The 14353-nt window shown below is 40.2% G+C and overlaps 1 protein-coding gene across 12 annotated transcripts in view; it reads left to right on the forward strand.

The window, feature by feature from the left end:
• The window catches only part of BCAS3 (BCAS3 microtubule associated cell migration factor), a 373998-nt gene that overhangs the window by 124246 nt on the left and 235399 nt on the right, over positions 1 to 14353 (forward strand). The window lies entirely within an intron of this gene.

Consider the following 14353-nt stretch of genomic DNA (forward strand, 5'->3'; position numbering starts at 1 on the left):
GTAATCTTTCCTTTTACCTGGCTGAAGGCAGGCAGGATATTGAATCATACTATATGCCTTTTATAAAAAGCCATTTATCATCAACTTGGAAAAAAACCCCTGAAGTTCACAGTGACTTTCAGCAGAGGGATTTTGTGTGCGTGTGTGGCAGCTGGATTAGCCAGAGACCGGTGATTGTTTTAATTTGTGAGCTAGGATGTGTTTACTCAGATTGTAGCAGCTCCTTATCATATGAGAATGTTAAATTATTGTTGTTTGGAGGAGTTAGGGCAGTCTGGTGACAGAAGTGTAGACTAGTACTCAGAACAGAAAAGAGCAGTTCTGGGTTTAGTTCTTTGCTTTAATTTTAGCTCACCCTGTGACCCTTGGTAAATTTTATTCAGCTGATTTTGTCTATCAGCTTTCTACTGCGTAAGAATAACAATCTTTGTGTTCCCCGTGTGTGGAATTACTTGAATTTTGTAGTTTTCTTCAAGAAGAATAACTGTTACTTTCCTCAATCACCCCTGTAAAGGCAGCCGATTATATTGGAAATAAAACCAAAGACCATGTCCTGGAGAGCACCATTACACTGGGACAAATTGTTGATTAAGTGACAGTTCAGAGAAGATTGTGATAAACTGGTTTTATCTCTGGAGGATTTCTTTTGTGTGGAGTCGTGTCATCGTGATTTTCCTCGTAGGTCCTTTGCAATCTAGAAAAGTTTCAGTAAACCTTAAATTGGAAAAACTGCTGTTAATCCTTCTGCTAATATTTCTTTCGTATTACAAGAGCACTGCTACAACCTTAGGCCAAAAGACCAGACTTCTGTGAGCGAAGTGCTTGCTTGTTATCTTCTTTTTTGATTAGCAATTGTAACCTATTGATGTTAACTTGTGATTAGCTTTTGTTCTTGTAAATATTTTCAGAGTTCAGGCTTTGCAACATTTTTCTCACTTGTTCTTTAAGTCCCAGTTTCAAAATGAAACTGTTTGCTATGTATATAGTAGCAAGGCAATCTATTTACATTTTGTTCAGAGTACCCTAGGAACTGTTTACCCACACAATGTAAGCCTTCACTGGGGGTGGGGATGATTTAATTTCCAAATGAATCATAGTTTGGCTTTGTTCTTTTTAGCAGAGTGAAGTAAACTGTTAAATAGAGGATGATAAAGAGATATTTCCTTTGCACCTTTTATAGCTAACACAGATTTTGTTTGGGTTATTCTGTCTGTTAATCCAGCGAGGTTATATTTTTGTCATTCCGTTGGATTGCCAGAGCGCGTTGTCAGTAATATCTGAGTTAGGTTGGGATCCTTTTATGGGCTTTTGCTATTATAAGACTATTACGACATCAGTTGGTTGTGGGGCTGGACATTAGGGTAGAATACGGCCTTATGTGACCTTTTTGTTTGTATAAAATGGGGTTTATGGTGTTTACCTGTCTCACAGGTACACTGTGTGGATTAACAGACAAGTAGGTAGAACTATGTCCATGATCATGCAAACGTATCCCCTGTTATCTTCAGGACACCCATATGTGAACAGCAAGGAGCATTTAGCTGTAAAAATGTAATGCTTTACTTGGAAGATTGAAAGCTCTATATAACTCTTATTACTTTTATTCTGCAAATTAAAATTCACAGTGTGTTATTATCACTGCTTCTTGCACCACCAGTAAGTTAAAGTCTCTCTAGCTCTACTCAGAGGTTTTTTTCTGTTGTTGACTGCAGGAATTTCCAGTATCAGAACTAACAATAATACAGTAAGTTAAGCAGACGTTGGACCTATAGCTACACATCCCCACCTACTAAAAGCATTCAATAATAATATGATACTCTTTGAATTTGTCTTGTCATTTTGTTGGGGATTGAAGTATTTATTTGGATGGCCGTAGTTTTGCCAAAAGACCATTCATAATATACAGTGGTTCTGTTGCAGATTTAGTACCTATGCTGAAATGGAGTACATAAATTTAGAATTATGAAAAAACATGTTGTTCTGTATATATTGCGTTCAGAATTGTATTTAGCTCTTTATAAATATTTTAGTTTAGCACATGTTTCATTGCAAAATTGTTTTTAATTTTAAAAATCAAAAAGTTTTTCTCTCCCTTTTCCTTCATTTGTTACGATTGCAACATGATTAAGATCCAAGCATAAAGCTAGAAGTTTGATAAACATGCACGCTGAGATGCTTTAAATATTTTCATGTTACTTTTCACTATTTCCCAGAGTGAAACTCCTTTTACTAGAAGAATTCTTATGGGAAAGCAGAGTTGAAAGGACTGACATCATCAGCCCTTCCTGAAAAACAGATTGGTTTCCTTTAAGTAACACTCACTTAAGAAACCACCTATTTGGAGAGAGGCAGACAAAAATAGTTTCAAAGAAAATTAACTGTATAATAACTTAGAGCACTGGAGGGGCAGTTCCTTTCCAAACTTTAACTCGAGAGCTGGCGCTGTAAACACCGGCTGTAAACGGTTGTTTGAAAAGCCTCTGTTAAGCTTTAATTTTTCTCTTTGTAAACTGTAGCTTCTCTCGGCAGAAGACAGTTTTTATAAATGCCTAGAAACAACAAAGCAAGCTGCAGAATAGGCCCGAGTGGTGGGTCGCTTTCTTTTTTTTTTTTTTTTTTTGAATGTACTTTTAATGTTCCTGTTTGTTTAAACATTGCACTCTTCCACAGCACCACGCTTGGCTCTTTTTTTTATTTAAACGTACTTTCAAATAATTTCTTTTCCAGCTTCGTCTAGAAGTCTAAATTTGTCCACAAACCCTTCTTTTCCACCTCATCCATCTTCCCCCTGAGTGGTGGTGAAAGGCCCCGCCGCCTCTGCCCGCCGCGGCTGGCCCTCGGCGGGCCTGCAGGGGGCGCCCTCCTCCCGGCCATCCGGCGGGCGGCGGCGCGCGGGGAGCCCGCCTCGCCCTCCCGTTCGCCTGTGAGGCGGCTGTGAGGAGGGGAAGGGGAACGGGCCTCGGCGTGTGGGCTCCCCGCTCGGTCGCTTCGTAGAGAGATTAGTTCGTTTGGGAGGGTTTGCGGCGCGATTAGGCGTCGCTGCTCTCGCGCCGGTTGACTCCTAACCGACTCCTAAGGGTGCTCCTGCTTATGTCGCGGCGGATGTGAAACACTCGCTAGATAGCGGTCGTAAGAATAGACCTTCTCCTTTATTAGTGCAGGTAGAATTTACGTTGCAGTCGCCGAGCGGCTCCTGTAAACCGTCCACATTCACTGGGCCGTGGGCTGCCTGAAACGCATAGCGATTCTCTTGGTTTCACACACTCATTTGAAGTTTCTCTTTAGGTTTTTAAGGCAATTGGAAAAAAAATTAATTTACCGGGTGGGAATTTTCTGCTAACGACTTTTAGAGACGATTACTTCCTTCTGGAAGGGTCCCAGGGTTATGCGAAGCCTCTTGGCTATGGAAGTGCACGCAGAAGTCCCCCAGAGCCCAGCAGTTACAGCAGCCCCCAGATTACACGTGTAGAGCAGGGGAGAAGAGGTATGAACAGCTGACCGTAAGCACCAATTTGGGTACCGGCCAGGAGCTTACTGGTTGTAAATGAGCTGTGTTTTTAGCTGCTCCCTCCCCGCCCCCCGCCCCCCCCCCCCCCCTTTTTTTTTTCTCTTTGTAATGGATAGAGAATCACTGGAGTGAAAGAAGTGGGTGGTATATTTTGGATAGTTTCTGAAGTGGAAGGAAAAGATCCATTCCCTTCAGATAAGTAGGGAAGTAGACTGATAAATTCTGTCACAAGGGAAGTTCGTGTCTGTACATAAAGTGTTTTAGAAGTGAGCTTTTGTAAACAGTATAGATCTGAGGCTGGGGCAAATGTATGTTTGCCTTTATATTTGAAAAAGGAGTTGCAAGTATTCCAGATAAGTTGAAAATTGGAGGAGACTGACATCAGAAGGGAATTGCAGTTCTTGAGGTATGAAGTGTAAAAATATATGACTGAGTGATTTAGCACAGCAAATGCGTAGCAGTGGTCAAAGCAAACTGTTTCAGAAAGATTGTGGGTAGACAGGCGGAGGGGAAGTAATAGGTAGTGCACAGGAGACTGCGATGTCAAAGATGGATCGCGAGGTGAAAGGAAGGTGGAAGGCAGAGGGGAGTTGGATTACCACAGATGTGAGCGTCCCACTGAAGTTTTCCTGTCAAGATGGATGATTTCAGTCTTGGTAACATCAAAACTGAAGAAAATTTCCATAGGGTCAAGTGTTGATGGTCAGAGGCATGTACTGAGGAAGTCCAAGGAGAAGTGGTAACTTGATTTTTAAGTGTTTTTCTGAAGATGACTTAATAAAATGACAGTTTGGGTTTCTGTTGTTATTTCAGTTGTTCCCCCCAATTACTTCCTCTTAATTTACAGTAAAATGATGTTTTTCCATCTGCATATCTCACCAGTTAACCAGGTATATAAAAGACAAGGTGGTGTATTTCCTTCTCATACGTGGTGAGTAATGAAGACATCCTGCAGATTATGCATCGCTTTTGATAGGGGTTTGCAGTTCTTGCCAATTGGAAATTGATAAATAGCAATATCATTGATGCACAAGAAGAAATATGCTCCACTGCTTTCTGGCTTCTCAGTGTGCTTTATGTGTCTGTGCAGAGGACTAGATACACTTGTATACAGCTGAACAGTGTTTTAAGCAGAAATGAGTGTGATCAGCAAAAAAGCAGTCACTAAGACCGACCTTCGAAATAACAGGCCAGCTGAAAAGAGCTGGTCACTGAAGGAGTAACGCATGAAACGTTTTCTGAATGGTGTTCGTGTCCAAAGCACAAAAGGGGAAAGACTGGGATTAGGTCAGGAGAAGAGAGGTCTAGTACAGGGGAGACTGTGTGATCCAGAAATTTGTTGGCGGGTCAAGGAATGTAAGTGGCTTGAGGGAGCTGTGGTCGGCGAAATGACAGAAAGTAGCTTTGCTCACCTGATACAAGCCTGTACTAGGTTTGATCAGAAGGTGAGAAAGTAGAATCTAGAGTTTTTCAAGAGACCATATCAGCTAAAGGAGGAGGTTTAAGTATTGAGGGTGTTGTATGACAAGTAAGGTTTGGCATGAAGGAAGGTGAAAGCATGTGAAGCTCTGTGTTAGTAGCCAGCGAGGGACAAGAGCTGGTGGGAACAATCATTTTATCTGATGGACCTGCTGAGTTCAAGCCCAAACACCTTCTGCCAGGATATTCTGGGGCACAGCCGCTGCCACTGTTGAGAGGGAATCCAGGGCTGATCCCTTGTGCCTGCAGTCTGAGTCAGATTCCCTGTGTATATGATTGGTGATTGATTATGCAGTAAGTGGGTCCTGCCCTTGTTGTCTTTTATCAGTTTATTATTCTTAAGTAAGGCATTTAAATCAGCTGTGCATTTTTGGTAGTCTGAAAAATGTAAACACTTTATGGAAAGAAACAAGCATTAAGATTGGAAATAAAATATACTTGTATCTTTTAAAAGGTTTATCTTTACTCTTAAATATGCTGATTGGGCTTATTCTTTTTGCTTAGTCTTTGTGGGCTGTTAAAATCAGTTGCTTTTTCCCATCTCAAGGAAATGCATCTTTGACACTTCTCATGACCTGAGTCACGATGCTGTCACAGAGCCAGAAAACTTCCTTAATGGTCATGGGTAAAAGAGCAGAGCTGCCGAGGGTGTGTGGTGGGTGGAAGAGGGAGAGATTGCTATGGTTTACTTCAGTTCCTATTCTATGGGTGTTTCAGACAAGCCATTTATTATAATTATCCATGGATATTATTATCAAGTTCTCATATGCAGTGGTTCTCAAGGCACTTTTTTTTCCACATAACTTGGGATAAATATTGTATATTCAACCTGGATTGAATTCAGATGCTAAAATATTTGTGCAAATTGTTGCAGCTAGAGCAAGGGAAAATGAGGCATAGGTAAAAAGGTGGTGGTGGTGGGGGGGAAGCCACAAATGCATTAACATGTGGTTTATCATCAGTACTCAATTCTAATAAGCTAAGCCCTTTGGGTAAGGGGCTGCTATTAAACTTTCCCCGTCTCCTCACTCAGCACAGCTGCATCCAGAGGTGTCCTTCAGAAATTCCCAGACCAGTCATTTTGCAGTTTCTAAGACAAGCTGCCCAGCTTTTCTGACTGTGTTGTCCCAATTAAAAAAAAAAAAAAAAAAAGAAGTTTCTAAAGATCATTTGATTCTGTATTGTTTGGAAGAGGAGTCTGAGACACCTAAATTTTCTAAAGTTCACCATACTGAAGCTTCTCAGAGTCATCCCTGAAAGAAGGCTTTGCTTTCAAAACTATGTTGATATGAATTATGATTGATAGAAATGACAAGGGGCATTAATAGTGCATACTTGTTTTCTCAAGCACTTCATCATTCACCAGCAGACAGTGTTAGTAAAAGTCCCATGTGCAAGAAATTGGAGTTACAGAGTCTCTACGCTGTGCCTAGAAGCTGCCTGTATGATAACCTCATTAGTGGAGTGTTAAGTCTGAGCTCACATAGTCCTTTCCTTGGAAGAGTTCGCAGACTCAAGTCCAGTGCTGTGGTAGCTACAGCCACAGCTTCTGGTCCAGAGCTGGCTTACGGCCACGCGTTGGGGAGGATGGGCAGTGCACCATCACAGTTGTTTGCAAAAGATTCCGTAGCTATGCCCATAGTAGTTATAAGAAACTAATCTTGCAGTCTTTTAATCTGTGAAGACTTGAAGGTACAAGGTCTGTTACAAATAGGATGGCAACATCTGGACCCCTCCCTGCCCATGGCTGGCGTTTACTGGAGATGACCTAAGAGCAGAAAGGCTGCTTTGGCTGATTTTGCTGGTAACCACCATCTGGAGCAAACCAGCTGAAGTGTTACTGCTGCTGCCTGCTTTATGGCTATGCAAAGCCTGGAGCCAACAGCTGGCAAACAAGTTTTGTTGTTGTTTTTACTTCAAGGAGAGTTTTGCCCATAAATGGGCTTGAGCTTTGCACCAACAATATTTCTAGTTAAATAAGTCCTGAAAGGTGATTATTATGCCAGACTTGTATGTGTGGTGGTGGAGGAGTTGTTTTCTAAGGAAATGCTTCAAGGCACCTTTACTGTGCAGCTCTTTGAGGAGCTTTAGCACAGCAAACCAGTATCTGTACAAAATGAGGAGGGGAAACGGCAAGGGAAGAAGCAGACATTTGTGTTGGATTTTCAGGGAGGTTTTTTTTTTACACAAAGCAGTTAACACTATGGATGTCTTCACAGCTACTGGTGAGAGATGCCATGGCGCCTGGGACACTTGCTGTTCTGGCGGAAGTGGCTTCCTCTCCTTTTTGATTCCTCTGGACTGTTAATTTAATTTCTTTTCCATGCAGGAAGAGAAGAAATACACGTGGAGGTAGGCAAAATGGCCAGCTGTACATCACTAATTGTAGAAGTAAATGACAGGTTCAGATCCCAGCTTGAGGTCTGAACTGTTCTTTCATAATCCATCTTTGGACAGGTAGAGATAACAGATGGCAAAGGGGTCACAGCAGTTCCTTCTCTCTTCTAACCTTTGCCAAAGACAAGAGCAGATTTTTGGGTATTGGTGGGATGCTTTATAACTGAGGGACAAAGTTTTTGAAACTGAAGATAGAAGAAAGAGAAGCTTGAGAAGGACGAAAAAGGAATATTATGAAGCCATGTTCAGATTTTGAGTGGATGACGCTGATGAGCAGCTGGAAGAGCTGAAGTTCAAGGAGCTGGGGTGAGAGGGCAGAGGACTCTGTCTCATCAGTGGCTGAGACACTTGGACTGGCTCTTGCATGTCTCAGCAGAGTATTCTGACTTAGAAGCTCGCCTGTCACCATCACATGCCTTGCCTGGATGCAAACAGAAAGTTCTGCTTTCTTAGGATAATCATGAGATTTAGTGCAGCGGTGTTTCAAAAGGTTCAATATCAAGTGGGTTTAAACATTATGAAAACAGCCGGCTGCATTGTTTTCTCCCATCCATTTCAATGGAATCAAGTTAGTGATAGGTTTTGGACTTGCACCAGTTTAGCTGAGAGAAAAATTTTCTGTAAGTAGCTAGATCATGTGCGCATACGTACTGTGGCTAATACGGAATATTCTTTCTTTATTGGGTCTAACTGTATTGGAAATATTGAGGGTTAGGGTGTGAAATGAGCCTAAATTTGGTAGGATACAATTCAAGGGAATTGCAATGTAACTTTAATTTAGAAGCAATTGTTAACTAAAATAATTAGTTTCCTGACTTTTTCTAGGAAAATGTGTAACGTTTTACAAAGACAGATAAAACACATTTGACTGAATAAAACAAAACATAAAAGAAAAAGCCCATTTTGGCAGTAATTAGCGCTCGTGGTGTTGAGTGCGTTTCTCGGGACGCTATTGAGTTTGTCTGTCAAGCTCTTCCAAACGACTTCTGCGAGCCAGCATTGCTTCCGCAGGGTTCTCTATTCAGGTCACAAGGCAGCGTTTCTCACCAGGGCGCTGCTGTTTCCTCTTCCGACTGTAGTAGATTACAGATTATACTGGAACATGTCTGAGAAAAGGTCAGAAACGAGGGTGAAAGTCTTGGAACTGAAGCTGGGAAGCTTTCCATTCTCATCCGGGAAACTTTTTGTATTGAATAAAAAGCAAAGCAAAATAAACCACCACATCCATGACACTTCTCTTTTTCCTGCCATTTTCTGTCTGCCAGTTAGAAAGGATTTTATTTCCCTTGCATTATACGATTAGTGACTGTTTAGTTGTGGAATCTTCAGTGTTACACTAAACAGAAATAATGGCCAAACATAATTCGTTTTTGTATAACTCAGCCTCCACATGATTGCATAGCCTGGAGTTACTGCGTTTTTATTTACCAAATTAAAGATGTTTATATGTAGTGTTAATGTCAGTAGACTATGTGCTACACTTTGAAATGTAGTCTGTTAAATACTGTAAGATGTAAAAGCTAATCAAGTGGGTTTTGAATTTTAATGACACTGCATTACTAAGCTTTTTGTATTGGAGTAATGGAAGAAAAATGAAAAAAATCAACATAGAATCATTTTATTATGAGGCTGAGAGGTGCTTGATACCACTTTAGTTTTTCATGCAAAGTGTATAGAGAAACTAAAATCCTTATGATCATTACTTTCCTACCAGAAAAAATGTCTGGGCCAAGTCCCATTTGTTTTGCTCACTAACAGCATGGAATTTCTCTCTGCAAAAGAGGATCCCACAACACTTGAACGGGGAGACATGCCATGTACAATTGAAACTGCCAGGGGAAATTTAATGGGTAAAATGATTTCATTTCAGTTTGGTGGTAAGTTGGTGTTTGCATCCCTTAGGCGTTGGGGTGTAGTTTTGGTTTTAAGCTCGATTGCGAGTTACTGAGTTCCCTTTCCATCTGACAGGGTGAGGCGGTTGCCTGCGTGCGCAGCTAGGATCTGTGGTACTGATGTATTAGAGCTAGGTTTAAATCAGGTAAGAAGCGATTTGGTCGCATTAATGTGGTACTATGCGTGGACTAAAGAGAAGGGCAAAGTAACGGTAGAGCGATCGGTGGGGCTGCATCAACATAATTCTTTCAGGATCCAGTAAAGTCTCTTTGCATAACACTGGCTGCACTGTGCTGTATTCACAGATGAGCTCCTTGGGGCTGGCGGGAATATATCTGTCGTGCTGCATTTTGATGTATATTTATGTTGTTAGTAGCTGCAAAAATCAGGATGTTTTTCTTCCTCTGTCCTCAAAGATGATCTCTGACAGTAGTGCCCTGAAGTACTCCATTCAAATGCTGACCAATTTGAAATCTGGCCTGAATTCATCAAGGCTCTTAGTTGATCAGAAGAGGACAAGTGTACTGTATTAATTGCTTTCAGTTGATTGAATGCTTTTTATACAGTGTTACAAGCTCGCAAGTCTAGTACGTTTTCCCCTGGGTGTAGCTTTCCTTTCATATCCAAAAGTATACTTTGAAAACTTAGAGAAGTGTGATTTAATCAAATGTTTAAATCTCACATTCAGGCCTTAAGAGTATTTTATAGGTTTAACGATGTTTGTAAACAAAATAATGGTAAATAAGAGTTGTAGCTGTCAATACCTTAACATTGCAATGGTGAAGGTATGTGGATAGTGGGGAGTGACTGTTCCGTGTAGCTGTAAAGCGGGAGGCGTTGCAGCTGGGTCGCTGGCCCTGGGCTGTGATGAGGAGGCGAGGCCGAAGCAGCAGGGACCCAAGCCCGGCCCGGCTGGGCCGTACCTGGGATCTGCTCCTGATGTCTTTTCCACAGATGTCCAGCTTTGTCAAAAACCAGTAAATCTTGTGAAGTTTATTTTCCTTATAGCATCTGTGTTTTATAATGGTGCTTTTAATTTGTTTTTTCTTTGTCTGCTGGGATTTCTTTTGTCCGGCACTTTCAGGCCTCCCCTTTTTTTCCTTGGTGGAAGTGAGTCCGTTAATGATGGCTGGCTTGGGAATACACCCCAGCCAGGCCGGCACGGCAGCCGCTCCCTCCGTCTGACAACAAAGCCCATTGTTGTTTTCTTTCTTCACTTTTATCCTCAACTTAATCCGTTTTTCCTTTGAGTATTTGTGGAATAAAATGTCTGGAAAAGTGTGGCTCAGGTTTTGGGTGAATGATATGATGGCGGTTTTGTTGCAGACTTTAAGCAGACAGGTACGAAGGCAGAACTGACTGATCATATTTTCCATTTTTCAGTAGGCAACCTTTATCCAAGCTAATGCTGCACTTGTAAATAAACTTCTACTGTCAGACTACCAGAGCCACGACATCCTCAGCTTTTTGCAAGTCCCTTAGTAAAATTAATAAGAGATTTACCAGCAGCTTAAATAGAGACATAAGAGTTTTTTTCCTTTTATTTTTTCCCCAAAGGAAATCTAAAAGGCTGAATTAGGATTAACTGTGGGCATTTTTCTGAGTTGGGTTTAGTTGTGATAAGGAATTTGGACCTTGAGTCTGTAATGTTTGAGTGAAAATAATGGAAGTGCTTCCTTTCATGTGCATCCTGAACTGTGGCCCAAGCTGGAGAGGGAGTGCAGGCAAACGGGAGGATGCATATGGGGGAAAATAAACTTCAGCCTAAACTGGCTTTAATGTATTCTGTGCACAGCTCTTGAACTATCGTCGGAAAATCTCTTTCGTGGCAGCCTGCAGAAAGGCAAATACTTGACCAAAAGGACTTGCCTTGCACAGGGTCCTGAGGGCTGTTAAGCTCACACTCTGGGTGATTACCAAGGGAAAGTGCCTCACCGCTCAGGATGTTCTGCTGGAAATGTTCAGACTGCTTTCTGACAGGGCATGTTTGCCATGAAATGACGATTAATTTTCTCTAAATTAATTGTATTAGAAAGTATTCCTTGAATAGTCAATAGGATGAGATTTTTGTGTAGCTGTCAGTATACAACCAAGTTTGCATTTAAAGTTAAATTCTCAGTGCTAATTGAAGCTACTTTATGGAGGCTATAATTCCAGGGTTTTATTCTGTATTAATACACATTATTTCCTTATGGGAATGAATATATACTGTCCACATGTGGCAAGGTAACTTGAGTACAGGATTCTGCTGTATGAAAAATGTTTGATATTTCTAGCGGACTTAAACTTTGGCTTATTAGTTGCTTGTCCTGTGACAGTGAATCAACAACTGCTTGAGCTGTAGAAATAATGTTGATGCTTGACTGCATTCTTTGTGCTCTTTTGGCCTGATATGGCAGTCCTGTGCACACGCAACTCCTGTTTACTGCAGGAGGAGTTTCCTGCTTCGAAGGGCTGGAGGAACGGAGGGTAACTTTGTCAAATTTCTGGATGGGTACAAGAGCACACCATAAAATTATGGGGTTTTAAAATGATTTATTAAACATAATGTGTGATACTATTTTGTTCCAATGAAATTCAGAATGCACAATACAGCTTCTGCTGAATCCTTAGGAAAGGAACAGCCCTAGTCATATGAGTGCATTTACTGGATCCCCAGGGCTATGCAGTTAAGACGACAAGCATGTACTTCTCTGATAGGTCTGAGGCAACGTACAATGAAGATATAACTGTATAGAACATTTCCATCATAAAAATAGCTAAAAATAATTCAGTGTAAACAAAAGTAAATATTTTTACTCTTTCTATTAAGCACAATTTTCTTTAACCTGACTCCTCTACACCGTCTTAATATTATTGTAGTCAGATTTTCAAGAAAAACTTTACTGTGAGAAATAATTTGTCTCCTTTTTGTAGCATTCCAACTTCTAATTTTTGACTTGTATCACTTATTAATTACATTTATTTGCAGTTAAGCAACTGTATGTTGCTGCAGAAAATTTAGATTGGCAGGCAGTAGTTATTGGGTTATATGTTGGGTATTCACAGCTTTTCCATTTGTCATAGCTGAATTTTTTTTGTTTGTGCTGTGAAGTGCTGTGCATTGTGAGCTCTGTTTTAGTTAATTTTTTATGGATGTTTGTGTACATCAGACTAAGCTATACATTTAAAAATGAAATGCTTGACCTCTGAATATTTTTTTTCAAGAACATCATCTTGGATTTTGGTCCCATTCAGCATCTCTTTTAAATGGTTTCAGTTCTCTCTGTATAGTTTACTAATTTTTTTTGTTTACTTTGTGTTTTCTTATGTGTGAGCCTAAAACTTTGTAGGGTGTTGTTGCTACCATTAGTAAAAAAACTCCTAAGGGATTACTTAATCCTGCAGTTTTCTGAGTATCCTTAACTGCCCTGGGATTCCTCCACTTGTATGAAAATAAAAAAGCTCATCCCTGTGTAGGAAGGACATCTGTAATTGCCTCATTTCTCTGCATGCAAATATCCTATTGAATCAAGTGAAAGTTTTGCATATGGAAAGCTACATGTTGTTGGGAGCGGAGGGCACTGAGTAATTAAATGTGGCTTGAGAGAGAGAGGACTGTTACGACCCAGTCATTTGGTTCAGTAGTTCATAGTTAATCATTATATTCCTAACAAGTAAAAGAAAACAAATTACAGACATTTGGAGCCCCCTCTGTAGATACTGTCGCTGTTTGCTGGGTAGCATGCAGTCGCTCATGGTGAATATAGGAGAGTGAAACACTTTCAGAGGCCTTGATTACATGCAACAGTAACTAATTAGACAATAAAGCAGAAAACTATTCATACTCCTTTCCATGAGAACCAAGAATGCATTATGAAACTAATCTTAAAAAAATTAATTGCATCTCAGTCTTAATTTAAAACTATGATGGTTTGGTTCCGCCCCCCCCCCCCCCTTTCCTGTTTTTTTTTATTCCAAGTTGATGCAGGAAAATTGCTATTAATGAAATCTGCTCTCTGAGACTTCAATAGGCTTGTTATTCATTAAAGCCTTGCTATTTCTCTTAAAATGTATTGACCAATGTTCAGGCCAGATACTTAACACAAAATACACTTTGTAATTTCATCATTTTTGTTATTGTGCTTTTCTAAGATGCAGAGGTCTGTGGACTTTGTAGAAAAAACAAATAAAACCCCCTAAGCTTACAGTTATATAGTATTAAAAGAAGGGTAAAGGAAGCATTGAGTGTCTTTAGGATGATGAGACATTCATTAAGATTTTTCCGCCTTCCTTTTCCTATTTTCAATCCATCTGAAGTACCATTAAAGCTTTTCAGGCAGCTTCCTGTGAGAAACCCTTTTCTGTGCTGTTTTTCTTCCTTGAAAAAAGGTGGCTGCTCTTCAGTCAGATTGTATGGATTTGGCCTGGGATTTGTATAATATCTATGTAGAATGCATCGGTTGTTTAGGAACCTAATTCCCAATATGGCTCCCTTTTGATTAAGAACAAAGCCAGCGTTTCACAGCATTATAGGAACACAGAAAAACAAGTTAATGATCTAAACCTTTTAATTCATGGTTGCTTGTCTATTTAAAGTACTTTTGATTCTGTTATAAACAGACTGGCCCCTTTTTTGTTTAACTTCTTTCTTTGGTTTCTTCACATTTCTTTCTTTACTGTCCATGAAATTTGTAGCTAGTTTCCTTTTCTAACTGAAGAATGAAAGGTTGTGACTACAGAATGATACAGAAAGTAAGAAAGCGTATCTAAACTGGGCGTATATCCAGCACAGACCTCTTTGAAACAAGCTAAATTTAGGGTTGTTGGGATTTTTTTATGTTTTCCCCTTCCTTTTTTAAGTACCTATGGTTTTGTTTTCTTCTTCTTCTTTTTTGAATGAAGTCTGTTACTTTTTGGATACTTTCTTGATTTTTACATGTAGTTTGGCATGGCTTTATTTTATATAGTTACTTGTTATTTTCCTCCAGTCTTAGTTCAGCAGATTACTATTATGTGTGTCTTTATCCATAGAGACAACAAAAGCGACCTTTTCAGGACTTTCAATTACCAATACTGTATGTGGTACTTTAGGAA

The sequence above is a fragment of the Haliaeetus albicilla genome, chromosome 9 (assembly GCF_947461875.1).
Source record: "Haliaeetus albicilla chromosome 9, bHalAlb1.1, whole genome shotgun sequence".
Classification (NCBI taxonomy): Eukaryota; Metazoa; Chordata; class Aves; order Accipitriformes; family Accipitridae; genus Haliaeetus; species Haliaeetus albicilla.